This window comes from Cygnus olor, chromosome 2 (genome assembly GCF_009769625.2).
Source record: "Cygnus olor isolate bCygOlo1 chromosome 2, bCygOlo1.pri.v2, whole genome shotgun sequence".
Classification (NCBI taxonomy): Eukaryota; Metazoa; Chordata; class Aves; order Anseriformes; family Anatidae; genus Cygnus; species Cygnus olor.
The window spans coordinates 70,516,704-70,538,082 of NC_049170.1; the positions used below are offsets into that span (position 1 = coordinate 70,516,704).

The 21,379-nt window shown below is 41.9% G+C and overlaps 2 long non-coding RNA genes across 3 annotated transcripts in view; one reads left to right on the plus strand and one right to left on the minus strand.

Moving 5' to 3' along the window:
- Positions 1-834: 834 nt before the first annotated feature.
- LOC121065703 lies at positions 835-3,422 on the minus strand. 2 transcript variants are annotated; one of them, XR_005817267.1, is made up of 3 exons: positions 2,950-3,422; positions 1,863-1,975; positions 835-1,699 (listed from the first exon to the last, which is right to left on the minus strand). It is a non-coding gene; the product is annotated as an uncharacterized LOC121065703 (long non-coding RNA). The 2 variants fall into 2 exon arrangements; XR_005817266.1 differs by having other exon boundaries at positions 835-1,975.
- A 576-nt stretch (positions 3,423-3,998) lies between these two features.
- The window catches only part of LOC121066367, a 40,383-nt gene continuing 23,002 nt past the window's right edge, over positions 3,999-21,379 (plus strand). Inside the window, exons 1-2 of the long non-coding RNA XR_005817714.1 lie at positions 3,999-4,128; positions 5,860-5,995. This is a non-coding gene — a long non-coding RNA (uncharacterized LOC121066367). The remainder of the gene's footprint in view (positions 4,129-5,859; positions 5,996-21,379) is intronic.

Genomic DNA, 21,379 nt, shown 5'->3' on the forward strand with positions numbered 1-21,379 from the left:
CACAAAGAAACTTTTGGCTGCCTCTCTCTGTTTATTACTCTGAGCTGTTACTGTGCTGATTTTTTTTCCTGATTATGTGTAGGTGTATACTCTTGCACAATGCAGTTTCTACCTGTCTGGATCTGTTTTCCAGCTTAGGGGCTTCTTTTGAGGGCTTTGCTGGTGTGGTGGTAGCAGCTGCTGGTTGTCTATGCCTCACTAACCCTGCTAACAGGAGCAGTCGTGCAGTGAGGACACTGTTGCACTGCTCCTGGGTAAGCACTTAGCTATGCATGGATAAAAGGAGGAGACGTTTGGCTGTGAGAGCAGCAGTGGCTGCCAGAACAGCCATTTCTTGTCTTTCCCATATGAAAAGATTGTGGGCTACATGGAAGTTAATGGCTTTTAGAACTCTTTATTAAAAGTGCGAAGTGGTGTTGTTACAGGCTTTTTAAAAGTAATATATTTTACTTGAAAAGCAACCTTCAAAGGACTAAAAAGAAAGAAAATAGGAAATTGTGATCTACTTTTTGTGGTATATATGTGTCTGTTCCTTCCCCTTTGCTTTCCCTTTTGCATTCCCTTCCTCTTTCCCATTCCTCCTTAGAAAGGTTAGGAATTTTCCCAGTTACTGTTTAACAACTTGTTATCCAGCCTCTAAATGTTGGATTTAAGTGTTTCCTCTCACTGGAAGAAGCAAGGCACTGAATCATTAACAAGGATATCTTTTATGCTGAATGTTTGTTAATGATTGATGTTAAACAGCTGTTAAAAAAAAAAAAGTAAAATATCTTCTCTATCGAAATACTTATCCTGCGATTTTCCTCTGTAAAAATATTTTCGGATGACTCTATCCACATGCATTTTTCTTTTTTCTGCCAGAGTTTATTCCTTAAGAATTTTTACTCTTTCCTACCTCACCATTCTGCTTGGATGCTTCATAGTGATAGGAGGCAACATCTGCATGGTCCCAAAGGTGAAGTTGTGCATTATGGCTGAGTCTTACAGCTGCCAAAGGCTGTGATCCTATTGCAGCTTGTCCTCCCTACCCCTGCCCTCTCACTCAGTGCTGCATTCTTCTGTTGGCTCTGTAGCTTGTAAAACTTTTTACTGAGTCAACTTTGCTCCTATCCTGGCAGAAAGCTCAGTTTCTTTTTCTGAGATAATCTGCAGATGGATTAGTGGCTTGTATCCATTCTTGGAGGCTCCTGACAAGCACCAGAGCTGGTGCAAGGTAAGCAAAAGAGTGTGTACAAGAGTGATAGGGGGTGTACAACTTCCCCTTTCAGCATTGGTGGCGAGATGTTGGATGGGCTCAGCCACCCTGTGCTGTTTCTCCACCCAGGCTGAGTCATGCATCACTTGAGCCGTAGCAGCTCACCATACGTGAACTCTCAGCATGTCCCAGGAATCAAAAGTAGAAACAGAAATTCACATAAAAATACTTTTCCAAAGGCTCAGGTGAGGTGAATGATCCTGCTGTCTCTCGAACTGCATTTCACCAGGATGAGGGACACTCTTAGAGCAATTACTCTCTTGTAGTGGTGTATCCCCATGGTGTGGATGGGTTTATTCCCTTAGGAGATTTCTCCAGGTAAACAGAGATGTGGATTTGGGCCTTACACCGTGTCTTAGGAGAGAAAGAAAAATATATTTTTGTCTGTCTACAGACCTTGAGGTTTTGGATAGTGATTGCTTCATGGTTAGCCTTGAGGTGACACTGGTTAGAGAAAAAATGAAGAGGAGAACTGCTAGTGTTGGAAGAGGAAGATTGGATTTACAAATTCAAATTGCAAAAGTCTGCAGAGATGTGAAAGATAACACCAGTGGATCAGATCACATTAATCTTGCCCTGCTATCAGCATTTCATCCCCATTACCTACCAGGAGTCTCCCAGTTCCCTCAGTACAAGCAAGCAAAGAAGCAAATCCATGCAGGAGAATGGAGATCCCTCTGGGGAAAACACACCTTTGTTAGGCTTCCATCTTGGTTGGTGCTACACAAAAGAAAAAAGCAGGAAGAGCTTTAATAGCAGAATAGAGAGCTCCAGCAGGCTTAGCAGCATGAACATTATGTTGGTAGATGGGCGCTGTTGTCTTTAATAGGTTATCTTTTTCCATTAGAACACTGTTTAAATTTTTAAGTGGTGCACAAGATCATAAGGGCTTTTACCGTGTGGGTTCTGATTTTCATGTGGGTTTAGAATGTGTGAGGGAAGCTAATGCATTAAGAACTACTCATGAATCTCCTCTATTTCCAGACATCTCCTGGGAACTATTGAACTATCAGTTCATCTTTCTTATGTGACTTTTAAGATCAAAAAAAAAAAAAAAAAAAAAAAAAAAAAAAAAAAAAGGAAATGGTTTTCTGGTTACTTCCCTGTGAAATATCTTACAAAGAAATACCGGGGCTGAAAACAAGAAGTAGAACATAAATTCCGAAGAGCTTAAATTCAACTAAACCCACAGTCAGGTTCCTCAACATTTATTTTGATTATATGTTCCAAATAAAGGTAAAAGTCATGGAGAAGAAGTAAATGGCAGTTTTTCTATCACAATTTGAATTCAGAATGCTTAAATATGCACAGTATACTCAGCAATATGACTAGCTTACAGATGGGAGGGGGGAACCTGTATTCATGAATTATGGGTCTAACAAAAGGGGTTGTTTTTTTCCTATCCCACAGACCTCACATCCATCAGTGTGTTTGACTTGCTTTTTCTTCTAATCACAATGATGAATATTCCAAAATTTCTTCCCCCTGGTATTTTACAGTTAAAGTAATTTCTAATTTGTTTTAAAACTTGTAAATATGAAGAAAGGCTTAGCTGTGTAGAGAAAATGTTTATCACTTTGAAGGTATCTTTGGAAGGGGTGGTGGAGAAATGCCCTGAATTTTAGGATATTTTCAGGTTCAGAGAACAAAGGAGGAAAGCACATAGACCTGAGAAAGAAAGTTAAGCAACTTACCTATTGAAGCAGTTGCCTTGAAGTGAGTGGAATTATTTCCCCAGAGAGAATTTGGTCTTAGGATTCAAACTGTCACTAAACAGAAAGTCAAATCAAGACCAGCAAATTGATTTTGCTTCCAGAGTCTTTCTTCAATGTTTCCCCTAATTAAAAAGTGAAGAATGATGTAATAAATTCAGCTTTTTTGCTCTTCACTGATGCATACTGCCCTGAAGAAACTCTTCATTGTATCCATTTTATTGTCAGGGTTGGGAGGTGGAATGAAGGCCCAAAGGTAAAATTTTCAAAGGTGAGCACCTACATTCAGTTTAACTGGAAAAGCAATGGTTTTACAGGTGGTGAACATCTGCATCTTTGCCTATTTCTGGGGCAAGTTGTGTTCACCTTTTATGAGAAGGAGGTCACCCGTGCCTAGATGTGAGCTGTCAGCACTCAGGTCTGCTTTCGTGTCTGGGTGACCTAGTCAAACATGTACAAAAGCTTGTGGTGCAGAGGGAAAATGAGAAACTATAAAAAATGAAAAGATAGTAAGTAGCTCAGGTCTTTCTTGACAAAATTTTGCATGTGTGTCTTTTGCGATCATCTGTTTCCTCTTTTAATACATGCACACAAAATGACTGCATATTTCTTCCTGCTTTTTGGGCTGTCTTGCACAACTTTCCTCCCCTGTTCCTGGATACCCGAAGTGCTTTGCACAATACTTCCCTTTTGGTTTCTCGTTTTCCTGTATCTGACAGTAATGTTTCTCACTAGGTTCCTTCTCTCCCTCATGCTAAATGAACATTTTCTCCTAAAGTGTGTGTGTGTGGTTTTTGTTGGTTTTGTTATTTGTTTTTTGTTGGTTTGTTTGTGTTTTTAACCTGGAGAATGGATGATGGGGTGCACAAAACCCATCCAGGTGTTGCTAGCATGTTTGGAGAAAGAAAAGCGAGATGCTAGCTCTAGGGGAAAGCTCAGGGTTTGCGTGTAATTTATGTTTAATGCTGCAGCAGAATTTTTTATTTTTTGTCTGGCTCTTCAAAGATGTAACTTCTGTGACATGTTTTGCAGCTTCTCTTTTGCGTGAGAGAGTAAAGGACACTTTGACTCACTTGAGATCCCTAGACATGTTAAAAAAAAAAGTGGAAGAAAAAAGTACAAGAAAACACACTCATGGAACTGCTGAGGTGACGTAACCAGGTATCTTTTCATGTGTCTCCTTTGGTTTCCCTTCTATCTCATCAAGTTTAAACAAGCTAATGCTATAAAGGATTAGAGCGGCAATGTTTCCATGCCACGTTTCAGTGTTCTGTATTTTTCTCATGGATTAACATTTAAGCTGTACTTAGCTTAGAGGTTTGGTGGAGGCAAAGGAAGCAACTATTTACACATGAAATGCTAGAAGGTAGTGCCTTTTCCTTAGTGAAATCATGTTATTCTTACTTTTAGTCGGGAGAAAATCCCTTCAATTCTGTGGTCCCTTAAAGCATCCTGGGAAATGGGATGTTTGATTTAGGCTCACTGAGACCTCACGATTTCCTCTTTCTGTGTGGGGTGAGAGGGGCCGATAGAGGAGGAGAGTTGGCCTCAACACGGTTCCTCTTCAGGGTGCCAAAACCAAATCTGGTCTGCAGAGGCAACCCATGTTCCTGGGCAGGGGTTGCGTGATGGCATGCAGAGCTCGATGGTTATTTTAGGAACACAGAGGTGCTGGGTCAGCTATTATTTGGGCCAAGGCAGCTGGGCCATGCTGCTACACTTGCTGTCAAAAAGGGTTGTGTTTGAGTTCAGTGGGAGCAAGAAAAGCCCGGAGAGAATGAGAGTTGCAGAGAAAATCAGTGGACCATTAGAGGTGTGGCAAATGTCATGGTATGACCTGCTGTATGGGAGAGAGCAGAAGAAACTCATGCTGTTGGAAGGACCAGGAGTGCTACTCCTGGCGAGGAGCATACCAAGTAAGAGCTGCGTTGGACAGACAGGAGATGGCACCTGATTTTTTTGGAGAGGTAAAGCAGTTTGCTGCAGGACTGGTTGGCTTGTTTGAATACAGGCAAGGAATGCATCTGGGTATCCGGGTATCAGGTGGTATATATCCAGGTATCCGTGGTATCAGGGTTAGGAAGCTGCATGTTGTAGCCTTTCTGTTATTACCTGATGGGCTTCATGGTGTTCACTTAAGTCTCGCACACCCAGCAAACAAATGTGAAACCTGTGTGTGGAAGACCTGGGGATTTCTGGCAGCCCTGTGGTAGAGTGCACCTGATCTCTGCCCTAGCAGTGGCCCAGCTGCTCCACAGGTCAGCTGTGCTGGGTGCCCAAGCAGCACACACAGAGCAGTCCCAATTCCCCAGCCTTACCTCAGGTAATGGCTGCCTGCCAGCTGCCAAAACCAACGTGTCTGGCTAGTATTTTCCCTTCTGAGTCACTTCCATGCTCATCATGAAAACAGGAGAAGAAGTTAGTATACCTGTGCGTTTGCCTGTTGTTGGTTAATGTCTTTTTATAAACACCTCGGGCTCTACCTGAACCATACTGAAGACAGTAGGATTATTTTGAGGTGGAGGAGATGGACCTAGCCCGTTGGTAACCACAAATCTGGAAAGATCAAAGGGCCAAATTCAAGGTGCAGCTGACTTGCACTCTAATACTTGTTCCCGTAATGAATTTCATTCAGAGTCTCTCTGCTTACAGACATGGTAATTTGGCCTGTAGTCCCTCCCTGAAGCAATCCAATATTGTAGTAGTAATATCCTACTGTGGCTAATAGTTCAAAGAAAAAAAATGGACATGATTGTGCCCTTCATCTCATACTGTTGGGTTTGCTGTAGACTGAGATTGTCCTAAGTGTAAATGGTCATGAGGACTCCGAACAGTTCTCCATAATGATAGAGTCCAACACTCTTGACTCAATAGGTTTCGATGTTTCCACAGGGAAACCCTGGAATTGAAAACCTGTCTTCCTGTAAGTGCCTAGCATGCCATCAGAGACCCCCTAACTGCTCCAAGTGGGAAGAGCAGTTCATTCCTTGGTTGTGGCCCTTGTGGAAGCAACTTGCAAAACATGATGGTGAGTTCTAAGTGTAATGCAGTTGCATGTCTTCTGTGGAAAGGCCTGGCCCCTGAAACTGGCTTTTAAAGATCTAACTCACTCTGATCTGACCTTCCTTGTTATTTGCAAGCACAGTTTGACATTTGGATAATTAAGCACATAATTTATGGCTGAAAAGGGAGGACGAGTGTTTTTTTTTTTTCCTGGGATCTGACCCAAGGCGTGGATAGGTCATGCTAATGGGAGTTCTTATATCTTTTTTCTGACTTCAGTAAACTTACCCTGAGTAAGGTTGTAAAACTTATATTGATAATTCTTGGCTCTACTGAAGTGAGTTGGTGAGTTGTTGCAGTTAGCCTGCTTCAGGATGGTCACAAAGGGATCCCTGATATCCTCTTTTCTACATGAAGATATTGCTTGTATTAAATATTTATATGGACGGAAATATTTTCTTTGTGGTTAGAAAAGTGGTTATACTATAGCTAGATAACCCATGCAGTTCCTGTGAAACCGCTGGCCTATCTAACTGAGACAATAGCCGCTGGGGTGAATAAAGAGAATGGTCTGAATCTGAAATGGCTTGTCAGGCCTTATTTTATCACTCATGGCATGAGCACAAAACTGGCATTGGGGGGATCATTTTGGCATGCGGCGGATGCACAACAGCATGAGCAAACAAACACCTCCGTCATTATAAGAAGTTGGGCATCTGGAGAGAGCTTTCCACTTGCAGAAAGCCACCTTTCCGTATGTTCCAATTGTTTCCACATTTCCTGTAGGTTCCGCATGTATACATATGCAAAGAGTAAATCAGTCCCTGATGTAGCCTTACAGGAGCAGTGTACGCTTTCATGAATGATGAGCTGCCTCTTATAAGAATTGCCAACAGTAGTCATGGCTGGACCCTTACTATTTTGTGCCAGCATAACAGTGAGTAATCGCCATGTGGCACTTGGCTGCAAATGGGCAGGACTTTTATCCCTGAGCCCCCAGGGTGTGTGCAAGGGGCTGGCAGCTGTTGTCCTGCTGGAGATGGATGTAGTACATTTGAAAAGAAGATAACTACATTACGATTGTGCAGAAAAAGCTTTCTTTCTTGCAGCTTTTCTGTTTTTGTTGTTGAACTCTCTTCATATTAGTTTAGATTACAGTTATACTGCTCACCCTTTGTAAATCTGATGCGTAGTCTCTGTTGGTGAAGGAAGAGACAGTTGATGAGAGGTTGATCTTAAACTGAACCTCTGGATCCAAAGCCTATGAAACTGAAAAAGTCTGAGACCCCTATTGGCTTGTGACTAATGGGCAACTCTAACACTGGGCTTACAGGATGGATGCACAAAAACCAGTCATACAGTCAATTTTTTTGTGAACCACAGGACACTGACACCTAATGCAGAGGCCTCTCTGACCAGCTGTATAATGTGCTGAAAGTTACTTATGAATGGAAACTCAGAACTTGTTCTTGCATTGGAGAAGCTCCATACAGCTTGTAATTCCAGACCTTGCTCAGATATCACCTGGTGCTTTTTAAAACCACTTTTTCCAAACCTCACGTCTATTGTAAAAAAATGTATAGATGTATATTTAAACATCAAAGTGGTTCACACTGTGTCCACAGCTCAGAAACACATTTTTGTCACCACTTTAAATACAGTAGATGTGTTTCTGAGATCCTGTACATTTCCTGTAAGGATATCTAAGACAATTTCTTTGTTTATTTTAAATGATATAAACAGGCCCATAAGGTCCAATGCTCTGTTTTGTTACACACCTTTAGGTTGTTGCTATTTCTCATGTTTCCAGTGGTGAAACTGATTCCCTTTTCTGTGTATAGTGATGAAGAATTGGTCTTGTAACGTTTGCCAATGCTGTTCCTGTTTTTTTCACAAGAGATCACTTCAAACTGGACACGAATAAAGGAAAAAATGGTTGATTTAGGAGCATGGAGTTCTCTGACACTCTAGAAGCAGAAGTTGTTCTTGCCTTTCACATGTGAATTTTTGCAGCTGGTTTGAAGTATCCTCTTTCTTGACCTGTCAGTGCACAAAGGCTGGAATAGAAAGAAAAAGTAGTAAGAACGAACCTTCTTGTCAGTATCCATTAAAACTATAGCCTGCTTTTCTTCCTACTCTGTGCTTCGCCTTTTATGCAATAGATATAATATAATTATAGAATTATAACTATATAATTTTAATGTAGCTTTTATGGGACTTGAGCATTTACCAATCCACTGAACAAATGTGATCAGGTCAAATGAAGATCAGTCTGTAGCCTTTCAGAGCCATTTGTTTTGTAGGGGCACTGAATATCTTAGCCTCACCTGAAGGCTATTTTGAAGCACCCTGGTCTGGAGAAAGCACAACAGTGTCTCTCTTCTCTTTTTGTATATGTTTCTCACTTGGATTTCTCATCACTTGAAAAAACACGCAAACAGCTGAATGATATTGAATGTTTTTTAGCCTCAAGAACTGAAAACACTTTCCGTAATTGATGGTTTGTTTTAAGACCACAGGAAACTACTTGTCACTATCCATTAATGAGCACTTTGCTAGCTGTTTGCCATCTTAAGAAAAATAGATGATGAAGCAGAAAAACCTACCATCAGCAGTCTGCTATTTCATCCCTCAGTCAAACTAATACTGAACTAACTCTCCGCACAAAACACCATTTTCATTATCTATGCTAACTATTTTTTCCCCAGCCTCATTAAAACCTGCCAGAACAAGAAAAAATTAGCTAAATGTACAGTGAGCTCAGGAGGAGGGAGACTCTTGCTCTTCCCAGTGGAGACTGGGGACTGTGGCTGGACCCTGCTCCGTGCAAGAGGCAAATCAGTGGGTGTCTGTGTTGTGGGCTAGGCTATTTGTCATAGCTCATGTGGGGAAAACATGTTGGAGAAGACAGAGGGGTAGAGATGCTGACCCATGTTCACAATCCCGGCACGCAGGCAGCATGGCAATGTTCTCATCTCTGCCCAAGGGGCATGTCTGGCTGCAACAGCAATATAAATAATTTAGCAATGAGATTTATAGGCTTCCTTTTCACTGGTGTCTTAGATCGTGTCTGGTCACAATCACCAAGATAATTGCGTTGCACTCGTGTACTAATGGCACATTAATGTGTAAGAGCAGAGCTGTGTTCTTTAGGTCACTGATTAAAAGGGAAAACCTCTATACTCTTGAAAAAAAATTGTGAAAGACTGTTTTTTCTCTTTTTATTTTTATTTTTCTCTGTGTGTGTGTGGTAAATTTTCAAAGGCACAATGGAATATCTCTACAGGTTGAACTGGCATCTGTTAGAAGTCGAGGCTCTTTGGCTGTAAAAGCTCATTGTTTTGCTCATTCTCGCAGTAATTAAACCAGTGTGTCAGACTTGATACGTATTCTACATACAGAGGTGGATACAGCAATTGCTTTGTGAGTGGAAAAAAAAAAGGACCCATTGCTTGCAGTTAACATTTCTTTTTAAAAATTGGGAAAATTGCCTTTTAGTTTTTCTGCTGCCCTAAATAATTAATGTTTTCCTGTTTTCTACAGCCATTTTCTGACATGCAAATAGCAATTCATTTTTATGTGGGACAAATCCTACCTGTGTGCTTTTCACTCTGTGAAATGGGTTTGGGGGGAAATATGCCTTTTTCCATGAAAATCATAATGACTGAATTATAGCGTGACTCAAGTGAGCACTGTTCTCAGCAATAATATTACAGTTGTCACAATTGTATGTGGGCTTTGACATTCCTGGATGGTATTTGCAATTAATCCGTACATTCCTGAGTCAAGGCAACTGGTGAAATCTCTCCGAACCTTAGGTGGGACCCAAATGACTTATGTCGAGGTGCTAATAGAGTCATTTGAACACATAACAGAGAACAGACTGCAAAACAGGGTCAGCCGGGAGCATAGGTGATGTAGGTTGTTGCCTTGGGCAGCAGCAGGCTGCCAAGGGCACAGCAAAATGGTCATGTCTTCATCACTTACTCTGTCTTTGCCAGTGCCCGGGGAAATCAGGTTTGCTGCCGCTGCCAGGGCAGGGATCAGGATGTGTGAGATGGGGGCCAGCTGCTTGCAGCAGTCACTACTCCTGCCCGGTGATTTCCCTTCTGGCAGCAGGAGCTGCCTGAGATGAGATGCACAGTCTTGATTTAAGGGGCTGCTTTTTCTCCTGGTGAACACTGAGATATTCCTTACCAGCCATGCTGGCCTGCTCAAATCCTGCAGGATTTGCAGCCTTCATGAGAATGGGTAGTCTCTCTGATACGTCCCTGCCACCAGCCTGTGGCATAGTCCATCTGGAGGCCATAAGCTTTCCTGTATTCTGAGCTGTACTTTGCAGGAGTGCCTGGCTTTCCTGGGTGGTTGTATTTTCCAGCACATGGAGGTATGGATACTGTCACAACCTTCTATAGCGAATTTCAAAGTAGAGGTAAAATAAATTTTATTACAGCGTATAGAATTTGTGTTGTTGAAGAAACCTTTATTAGAAGCTGAAACCTGAAGACATGAATCAGAGGTTCTGGGGTCCATGGTCTTCCGCACAACTTCTTGGCTGCAAGACAAGCTACAGTAAGGGAAACCTCTTGGTTTCTGGAGACAGAACCATCTGCAGAGCATAAGCATCAGTTCGGAGAGGCTTTCTAAGGGACATGTCCATCTTTCATGATCTCATTTAATGACTTCTCTCTTCAATAAGGACTCAGTGAATCAGAAATACAGTCTCAGCAGTGTACTCAGAGACTGAAGCAGAGAGCTAAACTGACAACTGGGCAGCAAATGTTATGTTCCAGCTGCAAAGATGTCATTTTCTGGTAATCCTTCCCAGTGCCTGCACATTGGTGTAGTTCAGGCAGCTGCATTAGACACAGTTGTAGATACTGCAATATTTATTGGTTTCAGGAACAGAATAGAAAGTATTTCCTTGAGTTTGAAAGCCAGGAATCATTTTGCACTTGGGTGTAGGATGGATATCACTTCTTCTGAGAGCAGCAGTGCAGGGCAAAGTGACCTGCATCAACAGGTGACCAACATCCCAGGTAAGGCCTGCGTAGGTGCTAATCTTTCTAAACGCATCCCCTTTTTCTTCCTCCATGATTAAAGAAGTGGTGGGGGAATGTGTTAACCGTGTTGATTCAGATTCTGCTCACTAACACCACAACAGCCATTTGACAGCACCACAGTGATTTCACTTACAGAAAGTGGGGGCAGCATACCACTGACTGGCAAATTCAGGGTTATAAGTGAATTCTTCTAGTAACCAGAAAAGGTGAAGGTTTCACCTTTGCTGTTCTTTGAGGCAGCATTGAAGACAGCATTGTCTTTAGCCCTCTTATGTATCTGCTTTTATTTGCACATTAATCCCTGCTTTGATTTTGCTTTTAGAAGTATTTCTGTACAGTTGCAAATGATTAGTTGATTGTGGCTGACCAAGTGAGCTGTCACCACCAGTCAGCTGAGCTGTGGCTGCTGAACTCATGCCTTTACAGTAACCTATCCCAACTGCTAAAGAAAACACGTTAGCATAAACTGTTGCATGTCCTCTATGTAATAACCCTTGTGTAACACTTTGTATCTGAGGAGAAAAATCCAAGTCACTGGAGCAATGCTGTTGATTGCGGTGAGATTTCAGATATGACTGCTTCATGTTGGTTGTTTTCAAGCTCCTAAGTAAGACTTCGTTCAGTTTTTCTCCACAGAATTCAACTCCCTATTTTTAGGTATGATTGAGCATGCCCCACAGGCAAAAAGAGGAGAAGATTGGGAAAAAAATCTCTCTGTAGAATAAGTAAAACTTGGCAGAAATGTTTGTAGGCTCTCCAACTACATGGTTAGCTCCAAGTCCAGCACAAAAGCAGTATCTTCCACTGAGACTCTATGAAATGTATGCATTTACTGGTACTTCAGTACGTAGTAAGGCAGTGTAAGTTCTTATCCACACATTTTTTTAAAGAAAAAGGAGCATATTTGATCTGTTACTTTTCAAAATTTGGGATTAAGATACACAAGGTAGTGTCATAGTTATTTTTAAATGTGCGAGTGTTTTATGGTAGGGCATCAATATCTGGCCCAAAATGGCTTCTTGAGAAAAGGGATGCCTGCTCTGAAAAAGTCTGTGTACTGCTGGTGAATGTACTCGGTGCCAACAAACACTTTGGAGTGCTGCGGATTGAAACCTGGCTGATCCTAGGAGCAAATTAGATGACTGTAGTGGCTAAAAGGCTTCTGTAATTAGGTCAAAGTGGGGATGCTGCTTGAAGCAAAAATCAGGTGCTTTTCAAAATGCATATTCCTGGCAAATAAGTTGCGGTTTATTGCCTCATTGCAAAGCTGGGCACTCAGTGATTCTAAGACAGTTGTCACTGGCATTTAAACACTGCTATTGCCTTATAGAAGCAGGAACAAACCACTGAATAATGAATACTTAATGAAAAGCTTGACGTAGAACTACAGTGAATAATTTGCTACAGAATTGTAAATAAAACAGTATCTTTAATTCACTGCCTAGGGCTATTTAAGTATACCAGGTATGAATTATGTCCACAGGGGAGAGAAGCTAAGGTTAGAGTAACCTGGGCTGCAAGCTTGGTAGCATATAAATATATATTTTATTTCTGCTGTGACAGCAGGGGGTGTCTGGGCCAGTTTTCAACATAGGTGTGCATGTGTTGGTATGTCTGTGCACCGAAAGCTAAATTTTTAGATGTACCTGATCTATATTCAGCTGTTCAAATGCCTATTTGTCCCCCCATCCTTCTGTGCTCTGTGTATGTTTGCATTAACATATTCTTCAAGTAGGTGATCACACTGTATTTTTCCCCACTGTGGACTTCTCACCTTAGTCAAGATAGATGGTGTTTTTCATTTCCTTTTTTTTTTTCTTCTTTACATTTCTCCTTAATACACATCTCTGAACCCTGCACTGAATACAGACTATCCTCAGGGACTGCAAATGCTCTGATCATAGTTTCTAAGCTCTTTATGAACACGGGTAGGTTTCTGCTGTAGGTCTGCCTTGCCACTAGCGAGGTGAGCTAGTGTTAGCCCCATTTCACATGTGAGCTTCTGGGATGCAGCTGTTAAAGCCATCACTGCCTGATATGTCTACTCATTTTTGGATTCTGTATCTGAGATGCTTAGCATTTTGTTCTGTTCTTGTATTTGCATTTAAAGCATGTCTCCCATTGACCTTCAGTGGAAGCTGAGGATTCTCATGCATTATCCATGTATCAAATGGATCCCAAACTGGACCTGAGAAGTCTAGGCATGTTTAGGGCTCTGAGGGCCTGTTCTTAGCGAACTGTGATGTAGGAAAGCTGTGCCAGAGAAGGGTGGAAATACTGTTTTTTAGAGTGGCACAGAACTGCTGTGACTACAAACCCACACTGTCAAGGCAATCTGGGAGACATCTCAGCTTCTTTCAGTCAAACCTGCTGCTGAAATTACAGCTGGTCCTCAGTCAGTAGCTTGGGCTGTGCCCCCCTCTCTGAGGATGACCTTGTGGGCACTTTTTACTTTCAGATCCACTCTCTGCTCCTTAGTTTGAGGATGAAGACCCCTGGGCCTGAACATGAGAAGGTCCTCTGCAAAACATGGAGCATTTCCATAACTTCCATGTGGACTTGCCTTTCATAGTCATCCCCAGAGGATCCCATCCTCAGGGCTTGGCACAGGGAAAGTTTTTCCTTCCTCCTCTGCCACACTGTCTTAATGACCTTTCAGGAGGAAAGTTAGGGCAAGAAGAGGGGCTCTTCCACTATACTGTGAAGTTTTCAACTCCTTTGTGGGTATTTGGGAAGGCAATCCAAGATACTTTTCATGCATAGAGCCCCTATACCTCCAGGTTTATCATCAAAGGGAAGCACAAGCATATGTAACCCAACTTTTGCAATTGTGAGCCCTGTTGGATGGAGTCCCCTGTAATATGCCCCCTTTGTGTCTAAAGTACAGTTCATCATACATACTGAATAAATGTGGAAAGTGTGAGAAAATGCTGTATAACTGAGTATTGGATTCTGTTGTATGCACTCTCCGGGAATGAATTAGGGTTTGCACAGGCACCTCCTGACTTGCAGATGTTAGATTTGCAACGTGGTTTCTTTGCACTGAGGGATATGGACTATGGGCCTGGTCTATCTTACAGGGACAGAACTAGTCTCTGCAGACTGCCTGAAAATGGGTCTTTGGTTCAGTTGTTTGCTCCCTGTGGTTATGTAAGACTGACTTTATTTCTGAACTGAGTAGCATCTTCCTTGACAAGTGGCCTCACAAGTTCAAAGCAATGTGCTACAAAACAGTGCTAGTATGGAGATCAGTATCTTGCAAGACTGGCTGTTTAAAGTGCTGTAGAAAAATAGCAAGAAAATAAGTGTATGTGAGACCAGAAGGCCATTTATCCTGCTAGCAATTCTCATACGCGCTTACTCGAGCTTATTGTGATGTGCCCTGGGGACTCAGCCTAATGGCAGAAACATTAAACCTTGGCATTAAGGGAATGGACTGTATAACTTGGTTGGAAGGTTACCCAAGCAATTTTATTATTTTTGCCTATGATATTTATGGTGAAGCAGCTTCAGATTTCTAGGAATACATCTTATTTCAATTCCTTCTGAGAATTCTCTGTTACGAGAAGTATTGGTTTAAAGAAACTATTCAGAAATAAACAAACAGTAAATTTCTCTGAAATGTTTTAATTCTGTTTTTCCAAATGTTACAGGCATCTAGTATCTCAGATTGTTCTGGGAGACAGAATGAAAACAGCGTTGAAGATCAGTTTGGGGGTTTGACAATTAATACATATGCATGGGGCCAACGTGACCGAGAATAACTTGATATATCAGCTAGGGCTCTTAGGGGGGAACAGGGACACCTCGTTTAAGTACGTTAGAAGAAGAGGAACAGCTATAGCCATGAGAGGTTCCTTCAGAACAGTTTGGTATATAGGAAATTCTCTTAAGAAGATCAAATCTTGCTCTTCTTTAATTAGAAAGAGGAGGACATGGGTCTTCAGTGTCCCAGATGAATGCCTTCACTGCTGGAGCTAGTGGAAAACAGACTTACCCCTCCCCGCTGGCGTGGTGTGAAGCACACATGTGAAAACATCTCCTTTCTCATTTTCAGATTCCTCCTGCTTGGATTCGAATATGGAGTCTGATTCCAGATTCATTCTGTTTTAATTTTTCCTGAAGTTCAAAGTCTTTTTGAGGTGCACCTATCCCAATTTAATTGAGTATTACTTCCTCAAGCAGCTGACACAACCCGTTTCAGCTCAGTTCCTTGCAGGGCTTGCTAAGCCCCGAGGGGGTGACAGTGGGGGAGTGAGCCAGAACTGCCTTAAAAAACTGTACTTTTGAGCTGCTGCCACATCACGTTAGCCTGACAGAGAAACAAAATGGAAATGAATCGGAGCATGAACAAAAGTGAAGGTGCTCCTGGTACTGGTGGAAGAGGCAAGCCAGAGGCCTTTGGCAGGGGATTAGAGATGTCAGCTGTGTGTTTCTTTGGTGCCTCTTTGGAACAAGCCACTGTGGCTCTGCATCTTCCCTTTTTAAGCATTCACAACAGCATTTTTTCCCCTGTTCATATGACTCCTTCCAAATGCTAACTTTAGACACTACATCTATGTGGGCTTTTGGAAATCTGTAGGAACTCTCTCTGCTTCTCTGGATAGAAGCCAGCTTTGACCCAGGAGCCATGTTAGCATGGTACAAAACCTGGTCTGATCTCTCTGGCAGGGTTTAAAAGCTCAAGCTCAGATTTTGCTAGCTGGCTTTCCATTATAAGAGTGGGTTCCTGTGCAGATGGATCAAAATAGAGGCAGACTGAGCTTGCAGTTACTTACAAAGTAAGGCTGAGTTTATCCTATGAATTTGCAGTATAAAACCCAACAAACCTAAATAGCATGTCAGTTCCTGACTCCTTTTTTCATTGCTTCTCCTGTTCAGGGGAGCTGCTACCTTTTCTGAATACGAAGTGTAGGGAGAAAACACCAAAGAGGAAAACAAGCAAGATACGTGATGTTCTCATTGTATTGAATTTTGTGCTGGAACAGGGGACCCTTCCCTGCAAAGTCGTGTACGAAAGATCACTCCTTTGCGTGCGACTTAAAGTTGAGCTTTCTCATTGCCATTTCTGTTATGTCCATGTTTTAGTGCTCTGCTGAGTTGGCACTGCCGGAAGCAGGTTGTTCCTTATTGTATGCTGACAGGAAACATTGCATCAGAAGGCACGCAGAGCAGGGTGGCTGCTGGGCATTTGCAATGGGAGATAATGTCTGGAGTGGCTTGAAACAGCGTGGTTTGTTCAGCATGTAAAAAACAAAATTCTCATGGCATTTTCCTCTGATTGCTAAGTCCACTGCAGAAGAGTAAAAACAGATGACACTTAAAAATAGGATATACCCTGAACCATTGCAAATGCCATCTGTTCTTCAAGAAACAACTGGTAGAAAAAAAATAACCTTGGGTTGAAACCTTGCATGAAGTTGCCATTTAAAGTAAGTGGGGTTGGCTTTGTTATTTTATTTTTTTTTTGGAGGTGTGGAGAAAGGGCTGTTTGATGGCAACTGAAAGCAAAAAGAAATGGGGAACCAGAGTGTATGTGTTACAGACATGTAGAGAAGATGTGTCATGAAGACCTGTTAAATAGCAAATGCGAGGATCTAAAATCCTAGTGACACTGGAAGAGACCCATGTACTTTTTAAAATCAGCTCATGCAGATGACTGCAGTAAGGTGTCTGCTCACCACCAGAAGGTGTTTTCTAGGGAAAGTCTCTGTATTACTAGTCACAAACAGATAAAGATTCAGTGATTCTCTAATTTATAGAAGGCCTGATTGAACCCAGTTCTCTGCTGAATGGTATGCCTTCCTCAACCATTCTCGTTCATTAAGATCAACCCAGCCTCACAGTGAAGGAATAGGGAATATTGACCTCATCCCTGTATGCTGCTTCCAAATCACACAAGCTGTTGGCTGTGGGAGTAAGGGCAAAGTCTTTTTGGGCTTTGGCTGTTCCCAGCTGTCAGCACTGCTTCTCTTGGCACTGTTAGCCAGGTTGACTGTGTGCTTACAATATGTAAAAGAATTGAGTTTTCACAGATCAGTTGCTCTCCCCCTTGGAGCTGCAGCAACTAACCGTGCCACATGCCCCGTCTGATGCAAAATCCTGGTCACTTGTGCTGTTTTGGATGCTGTGCTGAGGAGTAGAGTGGGACACCTTTAGCATGTTCCTGCGGTTTATTTTGGTACTGGAACAGTCCAAAAACAAAAAGCCATTTACCAAGCTCAGGAGCAACTCTCATCCTTTTATGTGAGCCCGTGGCTTCAGAGCATCTACGCGCTACTTGCAGGTACGGTAGCATATGAAATCAGCAGGCCACAGTAGTGCAGTAAAGCCTATGTCTTGGGAGTCTTATATGGGCTAGAGAACTGAAAATGGGATGCCTGCATTTCAGTGAGTTTACTCCTGCTCTACAGTGATGTGAAAAACAGCAGACTTGTATCCAAGACACATGCCAAGAAACTGCATGAGATAAAGGGAATGAACACCTCATGGTGTTTGCTTTAACAGGATAGTCGTGTTCCCAGTGAGTGTCCTAATCCTGTCAACCTCACTGTTTGTGTTAATCCCAAGTGGAACAGCGTGGTGAGGTAGGAAAAGGGCATTTCAATGAATAGGCTTGATGGTGATATTTCTAGTTCTTTTAACATCTCACAGCCCAGGAATAGTTGCAGTGATGTAATGTAGCTATTTAGAATTCTTTTCAAGCATGTTTTGAAATTGCTGCCTGTGGGATTGATAATTTTGCTTGGAAGTGAGTGCACCTGAGGTAAAGGCTGTATGCGTGTATTTTCAGGCTCTTCCAGTCAATCTGAATTTGGCCATACTTCTGATCTTATCACCAGTCTGAACAGCAGAATATTCGAGCGGTACTAGTTTGTGTGCAGCCTTTGAGACAAGTGGCTAAGGGACAGGCCACACCTACTAAGCACATTTTCTGCTGTGCAGCAGAAGAAAGCAACAACCTACTTGCCAGTGTTTGGTCCTAGTCCTCCTGAGGTTAAGACCTCTTAGTAATTGTCCCAGGGAATGAGTAATTATTTTGTGATGTTGACACAGCTACACCACATTCTTGCATTCTGGGTATATGCCTTAATTGTGCTGCAGCAAAAGATTGCTGCATCGCCCTACCACAGAGTGACAAAACGCTGTGACCTCGAGGGGAAATCTCCCTGGAAGCATAAGAAGTAATGTGGCTGGCATAGTTCACAGTGGGTGGGAGAGCAAGCTTCTCATTTCAAGAGTGACAACAAGGCCAAAAATCTCGAACTCCTTTTTCATCAAAAGTTGTTTCATACTGAAACAGTGCAGTCAATTTACCAGCCCAAAGAGAAAGGTAACACTGAGCCCTGTTTAAAGCAAAATGCACTGTTCTTGCAAGCATAGAACCTAGAAATATGAGCTGTGTGGCATGTGGGTCAATTATAGTTAAGATTTTAATTAATCTCAATATTTCAAAAACAAGCTGCTTTTGCCTACTAGCTTTTCCATCTCTTGGCAATGATGGTCTTGATCTTCCATGGCAGAAGTTCAACATCTCTCTACAGTTGAAGTAAAATCTTCTGCACTTCGATATGTTAGAACAGCCTCATTTTTCTCCAGCTGTCAAGCTTAATGCATTTTTAAAGCATTCTCCTACTTTAAGGTACAACTAAAGTTGTGAAAAGTGAATATGTAACAATGTGTTTATGTTTACCGTACATGTAATTTGTTCATGAGAGACCTAGGTTGGAAACTAAATTCTGCCACCCCCTTCATTCATTGGAATTTCGGCCCTGCTCCTAGGTTATATCTGACTGTGAAGCTTGTAGCATTATGAATCTTTATAATGGGTTAAATAAAAACTCTGTTGTTAGGCAATGCTAATTTTTGGCCTAAAATGTATGAGTTGGCTCAGAGTACATCCCCACCGTGGGTTTATATTTTGTATCCTATCATGCTCTTCTCTGTGACTTCCACCTCATGTTTGCTGTGTTGCCTAATATTTAAACAAGTTCATTAGTTACATCCGTGCTTTAAAAAATATAAACTGCATTTTTCAGGCTATGGACCAACATGCTAAAAAACCATCTGTGATATCAGTTGCTCAACTTATGCTCTCAGAAGAGCCTGCTTTACTTAAGGCGACTGCTCAGTACTTACAGAAAAATTAAGATGGTCATTAAGTACCTCAATTCATATTTGAATATTTCAGCTGAGACTCCATCATTACAGCTTTTATTGTATCTAACCCCGCTGGCTCTTTTGAAAGTGTGGCACGGTTAAGTGCTTCTGTCATTCCTCCCAGTTATTTGTGTGCCCAAATGTGGAGTTAGGTAACTTCAAACACAACCTTGAAAACAGGTGATGAAAGTGGTGAGTAAAAACTAAATGAAATTCCACAGCCTGAGGCTTAGGCAAAATGTCCCTTTGGGTGTTCAGGTTAATGTGATTGCCAAGGGAGGCTTCCTTCTCTTGAAGAGTGAATTTTGGACATGTTTATTCAGCCCTCTGCTCTGCTTGGATCACCATTTTAAGCCCACCCTTGCTGTTCTGTATATAAATAAGTTTAATTGCTAGATATCAAATTAGGAATTCTCTTCTGCTATTAGAATGGTCTCTGAAGAGGGTAAGAATACTTCTGAGAAGAAAAAAAATATATTTTTTGGATTAGATTTTGTAAGCTACACTGAAATTGCCATGCTGGGGGTTAACTGAAATTGTAGCCCTATAAAATTTAGCAAAGCTTACATAAAAGTGAAGGGGGAAATGCACATTGCAGGAAAGTTCTGTGTTTACAAAGTGACCCTCTGCACTGCAGGAACACTTTAAATAGGAACATTAAGGGCAATAAATCTTAGTTGTGGAGCTTTTCTGAATTTTAGTCCTTCTAAACATATTTGATGAGTGGTACCTTATGCCATGTAGGAACAACAAAGGACTCCTCAAAACAGTAACAACAAATACTGCCAACTTGAGGCCAAAAATCTTTAACACTCTCATTTCTTGCTCAGTATGTGCTTCACCTGCCATCAGCCACTACGAGTGGTGGGCATCTTGATTTAGTCATTCAAGTAGATGTGCTTTTTGAAGGTCACTGGGGATTTCTGTTCTGTCATTTAGTTCAGAGAGGAGGAAAAAAATGTAGCTGGGTTGTGAGTTCTTTAGATTAATGCTTGGATGTACCCGTTGGGTAATGTAGCCCTACATTCAGGTTTTTCAGTTGTGTTGGTTTTAGTGCCCAGAATTTGAGGACTCCAGATTTCTTCAAGGATTCCAAGTGGTTTTGTAGCCTGGTTGAAGCAAAAGCAATTGCAACAGAGAAATGAGCTACAGTAGTTCCAACAAGACTGCAGACTGTGTAGAAGCCTGGAACCACGTCCCCTGCAGATGTGCAGAACCAGTGCTGTTGCTCACAGTTTTGCCCATGTGTGTTAGACTCACAATGCTTGTCTCATGTTCTGTATTGCTATATGCTTCTAGGACAGCCCTATCCTCTGCCCAAGCTGCCAAGTACATGACCAGAATAGCTACAATCATCTATTGTGAATTTGTTTTCTCATATCAAAACTGCTACAATAAAAATAGGTCATTCACCTCTGATCAGGAACCAAGACTGACCATAACAACCTGTAGACTCGATTCTTATTTGTACATAGACCCATTTCTATTCACTTGATGTGTCATCGTCAAATTACAAGGCCCTTTGCCTTGCAAGAATGCTACAATTGGTTTTGACATACATAAGAATCAGGAGCCAAGTATCTCAGAGTGCTGAATGATTTATGACCATACTTTTAGTTAAAGGACAAATGACCGTAGTATTCACCATTTCTCTAATGCCCTTCCCTTGCCTTGCCTTGCCTTGCCTTGCCTTGCCTTGCCTTGCCTTGAGTAAAATGGTGGACAAAGCAATGTCTGAGGGTACATCCACATAAATAAGGGCTGGCAGCCTCAGTTTCTTTTGTCATACTGAGAACTGTGCAAGTTCCCCAGTGTTTCATATCCAGCCAACGTGGAGCATGGGCAGTGAGAAGTTTGAGTTTGCAGCAGTGTGTACGTGAGTCCTTCTGCATTTCCCAGTTAATGTCATAGCCCGTGTGTCTATTGCAAAGCTGCTGTTGAGCCCTCAGGAGTGACTAATTCTACCAGTGAAGCTCCTGGCTGCCCAGAACATGTCTTTTGTTCTTAACCTTAGCTTCTTGCAGTTCTGGAAAATTCCACTATCTTCATGCAAGACTGTATTGACCATTACAGCTTGTGTAAGACATGTTGAATCATACTGTACAAACTGTCTTTGGTCATGCATGCACTTAGCTGTTCTCTGAACAGCCTTCTACTTCCATCAGTGACTTCCTCAGAAGTGTTTT